Genomic DNA, 7,789 nt, shown 5'->3' with positions numbered 1-7,789 from the left:
AGGCGGGGGGGGCCGGGGAGGGCCGGGAGCCGGGGGGGGCCCGGGAGGGCCGGGGGGGGGCAGGGGGGCCAGGGGGAGCCCCCCCACCCTGTGCCGGGCCGGGCCCCGCCCCGCTCTGCCCTGCGGGGGCTGCAGCCCAGGGCCCACCCGCCCGGCCACGGCCCGCGGGGCCGCAGGAGCCTGCACAGCGCTGGGATGTGCCAGGGCAGGGCTGGGATGTGCCAGGGTAGAGCTGGGATGTGCCATGGCAGGGCTGGGATGTGCCAGGGTAGAGCTGGGATGTGCCAGGGCAGGGCTGGGATGTGCCAGGGTAGAGCTGGGATGTGCCCAGTTAGGGCTGGGATGTGCCAGGGCAGGGCTGGGATGTGCCAGGGTAGAGCTGGGATGTGCCATGGCAGGGCTGGGATGTGCCAGGGTAGAGCTGGGATGTGCCCGGGTAGGGCTGGGATGTGCCAGGGTAGAGCTGGGATGTGCCATGGCAGGGCTGGGATGTGCCAGGGTAGGGCTGGGATGTGCCCGGGTAGGGCTGGGATGTGCCAGGGTAGAGCTGGGATGTGCCATGACAGGGCTGGGATGTGCCAGGGTAGAGCTGGGATGTGCCATGGCAGGGCTGGGATGTGCCAGGGTAGAGCTGGGATGTGCCAGGGCAGGGCTGGGATGTGCCAGGGTAGAGCTGGGATGTGCCAGGGCAGGGCTGGGATGTGCCAGGGTAGGGCTGGGATGTGCCAGGGCAGGGCTGGGATGTGCCAGGGTAGAGCTGGGATGTGCCATGGCAGGGCTGGGATGTGCCAGGGTAGAGCTGGGATGTGCCATGGCAGAGCTGGGATGTGCCAGGGTAGAGCTGGGATGTGCCCGGGTAGGGCTGGGATGTGCCAGGGTAGAGCTGGGATGTGCCATGGCAGGGCTGGGATGTGCCAGGGTAGAGCTGGGATGTGCCAGGGTAGGGCTGGGATGTGCCAGGGTAGAGCTGGGATGTGCCATGGCAGGGCTGGGATGTGCCAGGGTAGAGCTGGGATGTGCCATGGCAGGGCTGGGATGTGCCAGGGTAGAGCTGGGATGTGCCCGGGTAGGGCTGGGATGTGCCAGGGAAGGGCTGGGATGTGCCATGGCAGGGCTGGGATGTGCCAGGGTAGAGCTGGGATGTGCCCAGTTAGGGCTGGGATGTGCCAGGGAAGGGCTGGGATGTGCCATGGCAGAGCTGGGATGTGCCAGGGTAGGGCTGGGATGTGCCAGGGCAGGGCTGGGATGTGCCATGGCAGGGCTGGGATGTGCCAGGGTAGAGCTGGGATGTGCCAGGGCAGGGCTGGGATGTGCCAGGGTAGAGCTGGGATGTGCCATGGCAGAGCTGGGATGTGCCAGGGTAGGGCTGGGATGTGCCAGGGTAGAGCTGGGATGTGACTGGGTAGGGCTGGGATGTGCCAGGGAAGGGCTGGGATGTGCCATGGCAGAGCTGGGATGTGCCAGGGTAGGGCTGGGATGTGCCAGGGTAGAGCTGGGATGTGCCCGGGTAGGGCTGGGATGTGCCATGGCAGAGCTGGGATGTGCCAGGGCAGAGCTGGGATGTGCCAGGGTAGAGCTGGGATGTGCCAGGGCAGGGCTGGGATGTGCCCTGCATTGCCACAGGCAGAGCTGGCATGGGCCACACTTTTCCACGGCAGAGCTGAAATATGCCACGGCAGAGCTGGGACGTGCCACGCTGTGCCACGGCAGGGCTGGGATGTGCCACGCTGTGCCACGGCAGGGCTGGGATGTTCCCTGCGTTGCCACGGGCACCTCCTTGGGGACCCAGCGTGGGCAGTGCTGGAGCTGTGTCACAGGCAGTGGTGGGGCCACACCACACGCATGGGCAGAGCCGGGCGTGTGTGCTGCCATGCCGTGGGCAGCATTGGGGTTACGCCGTGGGCAGTGCCGGGGTCACGCCGTGGGCAGCGTTGGGGTTACGCCGTGGGCAGTGCCGGGGTCACGCTGTGGGCAGCGCAGGGGTTATGCCGTGGGCAGCGCGGGGGGCACACACTGGGCAGCATTGGGGGTTATGCTTGGGCAGCGTTGGGGTTACGCCGTGGGCAGCGCGGGGGTTACGCCGTGGCAGCGTTGGGGTTACGCCGTGGGCAGCGCGGGGGTTACGCCGTGGCAGCGTTGGGGTTACGCCGTGGGCAGCGCGGGGGGCACACATTGGGCAGCATTGGGACCGCACCGTGGGCAGCATCGGGGCTGTGCCCCAAGCCATGCCATGGGCAGACCCCACTGCACGGGCTGTGCCGGTCCCTGGTGCCGGCACAGGACGGTGCCACCGGCCGCGGGGCAGGACACGCTGGGGCAGCCGGTCGTGGCCCCGCAGGTGCTGCTTGGGGCCCCCCATGTAGGTCGGGGTGGGATTAAGGAGCATCCCCGACCCCTGCCCGCGGGCACGGCGGGGAGCGAGCGCGTCCCGTGGGCACCAGCCCGGGGGGGGTTCACCCCTGCAAGCCCGGGCACGCGGGGCCCTGCCGCAGGGACACCCTGGGTGCCGTCCCCGAGAGCCAGCGGGACGTCACCGCCGCCTGCGGCACCCGTGGGCACATCCCCGGGGCGGGCAGGGGGACGTTAGTGCTGCCCTGCAGAAGGGAGGGGGCTTGGGGGCAGAGCGGGAATAAATGGGTTTCGTGGTGAAACCCAGGGTGGCTTTTTTGCTTTTAGGGTCTGCGATGCCACGCCATTAAATGTCCCCTTGGCCGCGACACAGCCATCCCTTGCTCCAGCCGCCTGCCTGTCCTCCGCCATCTGTCCCTTGTCCCATCCATCCCACCATCCATCCATCCATCCCACTGCTTGTCCATTCCTTTTTTGATTTATCCTGCCGTCCCTCCCTCCCTCTCCATGCCCACGCACTCAGCCCTCCCTCCCTCGCTCTGCTCCATCCATTCCCTCTCCTCCATGGGTGCCTCCATCGGCCGCTCCGTCCATCCCCTCCATGCCCCCCGGCCACAGCCCCCCAGCTGTGCGTCCCCGGCCCCCTCGCCCTGCCCACAGCAGCACCCTGGGGTGCTTCCAGCTGGAGCAGCCCCCGGCTCCCGTCCTCGGGGAGCTGCCAGGAGCCGCTGGGCGCTCGCCCAGGCTGAGCTCCCCGAGCGTTCCTCCTCCGGCTGCCCAGCCAGGCTGGGCGGGACGCGGATGGGGACGGCGATGGGGACGGCGATGGGGATGCCGGTCACACCAGTGCAGCCACCCAGCCCTGGCTGCCATGCGGCTGCTCCTGGGGCAGCGGTGGGGATTCTCTGATGTTTAACAGGGGCTTGAGCACCCGCTGCCCCCAGCTCCCTAGCCCCAAACCCGCTCTCCCGCGGGCCACGGAGTGTGTTAGACTGGGAAACTCCACGTCTCCGCTCCCAAGCACTTCCCAGCCAGCGCCCCGGGGCAGTTGGAGCCTCTGCCATATCCAGGATCTCCCTGGGGACCACGGCAGGTCATGGCACGTGGCAGGACCCTGCTGCCTTCCTCCACCATCACGGGCATCTTGAGCCTCGTCCCTGGGCGTGCCACCGCCGCGCCCATGCCGCACTGTCCGCTCCCTGCTCTCGGAGCTGCGTCGGGATCGGCCGAGCTGAGAGCAGAGAAAAGCATCTCCCACAGCCCTGGGGCTTCCCTGGGGGTCCCCAGGGAAACGGGGTGGGACAAAGGTCCCCGTGTCCCCCCCCGGCTGCTCCAGTACCACGGGGTCACAGCGAGGGCCCCCAGTCCCTCAGTGCTCTGCCCCGGCGACAGGGACATCCCCAAGGGACACGAGTCTGGGAGCGGGCGTCACGTCTGTGACCCCCGGCTGAGTGGGACACTCTGCTCCCAGCCACTCCAGGGGCTGGGGGAAGGGGGCTGAGAGGGTTTGTGCGTGCAAACCCTGCGTGTGCAAGCCCTGTGCGTGCAAGCCCTGTGTGTGCAATCCTGTGCGTGCAACCCCTGCGTGTGCAAGCCCTGTGCGTGCAACTCCTGCGTGTGCAAGCCCTGTGCGTGCAATCCTTGTGTGTGCAAGCCCTGTGCGTGCAACCCCTGCATGTGCAATCCTGTGCGTGCAACCGCTGTGTGTGCAATTCTGTGTGTGCAACCCCTGCGTGTGTAACCCCTGCGTGTGCCACCCCTGCTCGTGCACATGCGTGTGCCAGGCAGCACCAGCCAGATCCACATGCCTGTGTCATGCATCTGCATGCTTGAGGCTGCACACGCAGCAAGACCCACACGGGCCACCCCTCGTCACCTCTGTCCCCCCTCTGATGTCCCCATCTCCATGGGGGGCTCGACCCCAGGGCCCATGCTCAGGGAGGACACAGATCTCCCCGCAGCCGGTGCTCGGGGCTGGCGGTGCCGGGTGGGCCACGCTGCCAGGCGCTGCGCGGTGTCCGGCTCCCAGCCTCGCCGGCCGGGTGCCAAATTCCTCCGCCCCCACAGGAAGCCGTCGGCGAGCTCAGCGCGAGCTCTGCGCAGAGGCCAGGCCGGGCCGGAGGGATGCCGGAGCGAAAAAGGGCTGGAGGAGAGAAAGCAGGTCAGCCCCGAGCCGCCAGCGTCACCCTGGCAGGCAGCGGCCGGCTCCTTCGAGGAAGAAGGGCGAGGATCCGGCCCTGGTGACGTCCCCTCCGGCGCGCACGGCGTGCGCCAGCGGAGCCCACGCCTGGCCGCTGCTCGCTCGCTCGAGGAACCGGCCTGGCCCTGCAGCCCCGGCCGTGGGGTGAGCCCCAAACGGGGGCATTTGCCTCCTCGGGGTCCTGGAGAGCCTGAGGATGAGGAGGGGGCTTCGAGGGGAGCCACGCGCTGCGGGGCTGGCTCGGCCATCAGCACCCCGGGAGCCTCAAGGCTGCGATGCAGCGGGGCGGGAGCGCTTGGTTCACGCGACGCCCGCGCCGTCTGTGATGCTCCCGTCACTGGGTACCGCTCGATGCTGGGTACCTCTCACGTCCCCGGGTACTGCTCCCATCCCTGAGCAACGCTCCCACACCCAAATTGTCCTCCCACTCCCCGGTCACGCTCCCATCCCCGGGCAACGTCCCCGTCCCTGGGTGCCATGCCCATCTCCAGGGCATGCTCCCGCCCTGACCCGTGCTCCCATCCCGGGCACCGCTCCCATCCCCTCGTACCGCTCCCACCTCCGGTTGCTGCTCCCGTCCCTGGGCACCGCTCCCTCCCTGGGCACGAATCCTGCTGCCATCCCCGCCTCCACGCATGCACCTTTCCCCCGCCGCCCCCCTCCCCGCGCTGCGAATCCGAGGGGGTCTCTGCCCTTCTCCCGTGCTCCCTCCTCTCCTCCCGGCCGCCTTTCGAACACAAACATAGCTCAGTGGAAAATGTGACCCGCCGCGGAGCTGCAGATAACTCGGGGCCGGGCCGGGGCCAACTGGAACAGCACGGGCTTGGCTGCGGCCCCGGCTGAGCCCGCGGCGGCCGGGGGGGCCGGGGGACCCGGCGGGGGGGACAGCTCGGGACTCCCTCGCACCTCGCTCCCTCCCGCTCGCCCGCCTCCCACATCGGTCCTGCGCCCAGCCCTGCGCCTGGCCCTGGCTGCAGCCGCGTTCCCATGGGGACAGATGCGGCGCAGGAGGCTGCTGTGGGGACAGGCGGTGCTTGGGGGCTGGCGGGACCCCTCCTTGGCCCATCTCTGCGCCGCAGTGGGACAGAGATGCCTGGGATGGCGGCTGGATGGACAGGACGGAGATGCCTGGGATAGTGGCTGGATGGACAGGACGGAGATGCCTGGGATGGCAGCTGGATAGACAGGGTGGAGATGCCTGGGATGGTGGCTGGACACAATGGAGATGCCCAGGGACAGCAGCACATGGGCAAGATGGAGATGCCCAGGGATGGTGCCAGCTGGGAAGGCTGGGGTGCCCAGGGATGGCGGCTGGATGGACAGGACAGAGATGCCTGGGATGGTGGCTGGACACAATGGAGATGCCCAGGGACAGCAGCACATGGGCAAGCTGGAGATGCCCAGGGACGGTGGCACATGGGAAGGACAGAGATGCCCAGGGATGGTGCTGGCTGGGAAGGACAGAGATGCCCAGGGATGGTGGCTGGATGGACAGGATGGACATGCCCAGGGACAGCAGCACATGGGCAGGACAGAGAAGCCCAGGAATGGTGCCCACTGGGAAGGACAGAGATGCCCAGGGATGGTGCTGGCTGGGCAACATGGAGATACCCTGGGATGGTGGCACATGGGCAGGACAGAGATGCCCCAGGATGGTGCCGGCTGGGAAGGCTGGGGTGCCCCGGGATGGTGGCTGGATGGACAGGACAGAGATGCCCAGGGACAGCAGCACATGGGCAGGACAGAGAAGCCCAGGGATGGTGCCGGCTGGGAAGGCTGGAGATGCCCAGGGATGGTGGCACATGGGCAGGGTGAAGATGGCCCAGGATGGTGCCGGCTGGGAAGGCTGGGGTGCCCCGGGATGGTGCCAGGTGGGCAGAATGAAGATGCCCAGAGATGGTGTCGGCTGGGAAGGCTGGAGATGCCCAGGGATGGTGGCACATGGGCAGGATGGAGATGCCCCAGGATGGTGCCAGCTGGGAAGGCTGGGGTGCCCGGGATGGTGCCGGCTGGGAAGGCTGGGGTGCCCCGGGATGGTGCTGGGTGGGCAGGATGGAGATGCCCCGGGATGGTGCCGGCTGGGAAGGCTGGAGATGCCCAGGGATGGTGCTGGCTGGGCAGCATGGAGATACCCGGGGATGGTGGCACATGGGAAGGACAGAGATGCCCCAGGATGGTGCTGGCTGGGAAGGCTGGGGTGCCCCGGGATGGTGCCGGCTGGGCAGGAGAGCGGTGCCACGGGAGGACGGTGCCCCGGTCCTGTCTGATGGGCAGCCGGAGGTGTGTGGGCTGGGAGCAGCAGCGGTCGGAGGAGCGCGTTTGTTTCTCATTAGCAGCTCTTGGCAGGAGCTGTGGAAAAAATAGCTTCAAACAGCAGAGCTGGAAGGGAAAAGGCTGGGCCGAGGGAGGGGAGAGGGGCCGCGGTGGGGAAGGGGGGCATGGGGCCAGGCGGGGGGGTGGGGAGGGGGTCGGGGTGGCCTGGATGGGGTGCAGGGATAGGGACGAACACACGTACGGTCCACTCTGCAGTGTCCCTGTCCCCGGGGAGCAGCAGCTGGGTCCGCTTTGGGGAGTTTGGGCGCATGTGCGCACTTGTACACATTTGTGTGCACATTTGTGTGCACATGTGTGCGCTTGTGCACACTTGTATGCGCTTGTGCGCGCAGGGCCGGCGAGCACAGCGTCTGTGCACGCCCGATAGCGTGAGCATTCCCAGGGAGGGGGCTGGGACACACGGCTGGGCACATCCATGTGCATGGCAATGTCTTGGACCCCCAGCCCCCTGCCCTGCGGGGGAAACTGAGGCACGCTGGGTGTGCCCGCCGCTGGCCGCAGCGAGCAGGGCGCCGGGAGGCTCCCGCTGCAGCCGGAGCCGGTTCTCACATTTTCGGGGGGACCTCGGCAGAGCCGCTTACGCAACCACATGTCTGCAAGCGCCGGCAGCACCGCCAAGTCAACCAAAAGTGAGCGGGGGGGAGCGCGGGACGCGAGCAGGGAGCCCAGAGTCCACCCTGCTCCTCCTGCTTCGTGGCACGCCGGGGATTTGGAGGGGACGGTGTCCCACCCTGCCGTATCTGTGCCAGGGCGGCACCGGTGCCCCCCTCACCATCCTGGGCTGGGAAACAGGCAGCGCCAAGACGGGGTCATTTGGGGACGGCGTCTGGGGACGACGCTTGTCCCCGCTGCCAGGGCAGGGCTGTGCCCGCTGGAGCCGGTAGCACCGGGGCAGCCTTGGCAGTG

Source organism: Pelecanus crispus, chromosome 18 (assembly GCF_030463565.1).
Source record: "Pelecanus crispus isolate bPelCri1 chromosome 18, bPelCri1.pri, whole genome shotgun sequence".
In the NCBI taxonomy this organism is placed as follows: domain Eukaryota; kingdom Metazoa; phylum Chordata; class Aves; order Pelecaniformes; family Pelecanidae; genus Pelecanus; species Pelecanus crispus.
Note: the sequence above shows the minus strand (reverse complement) of the source record.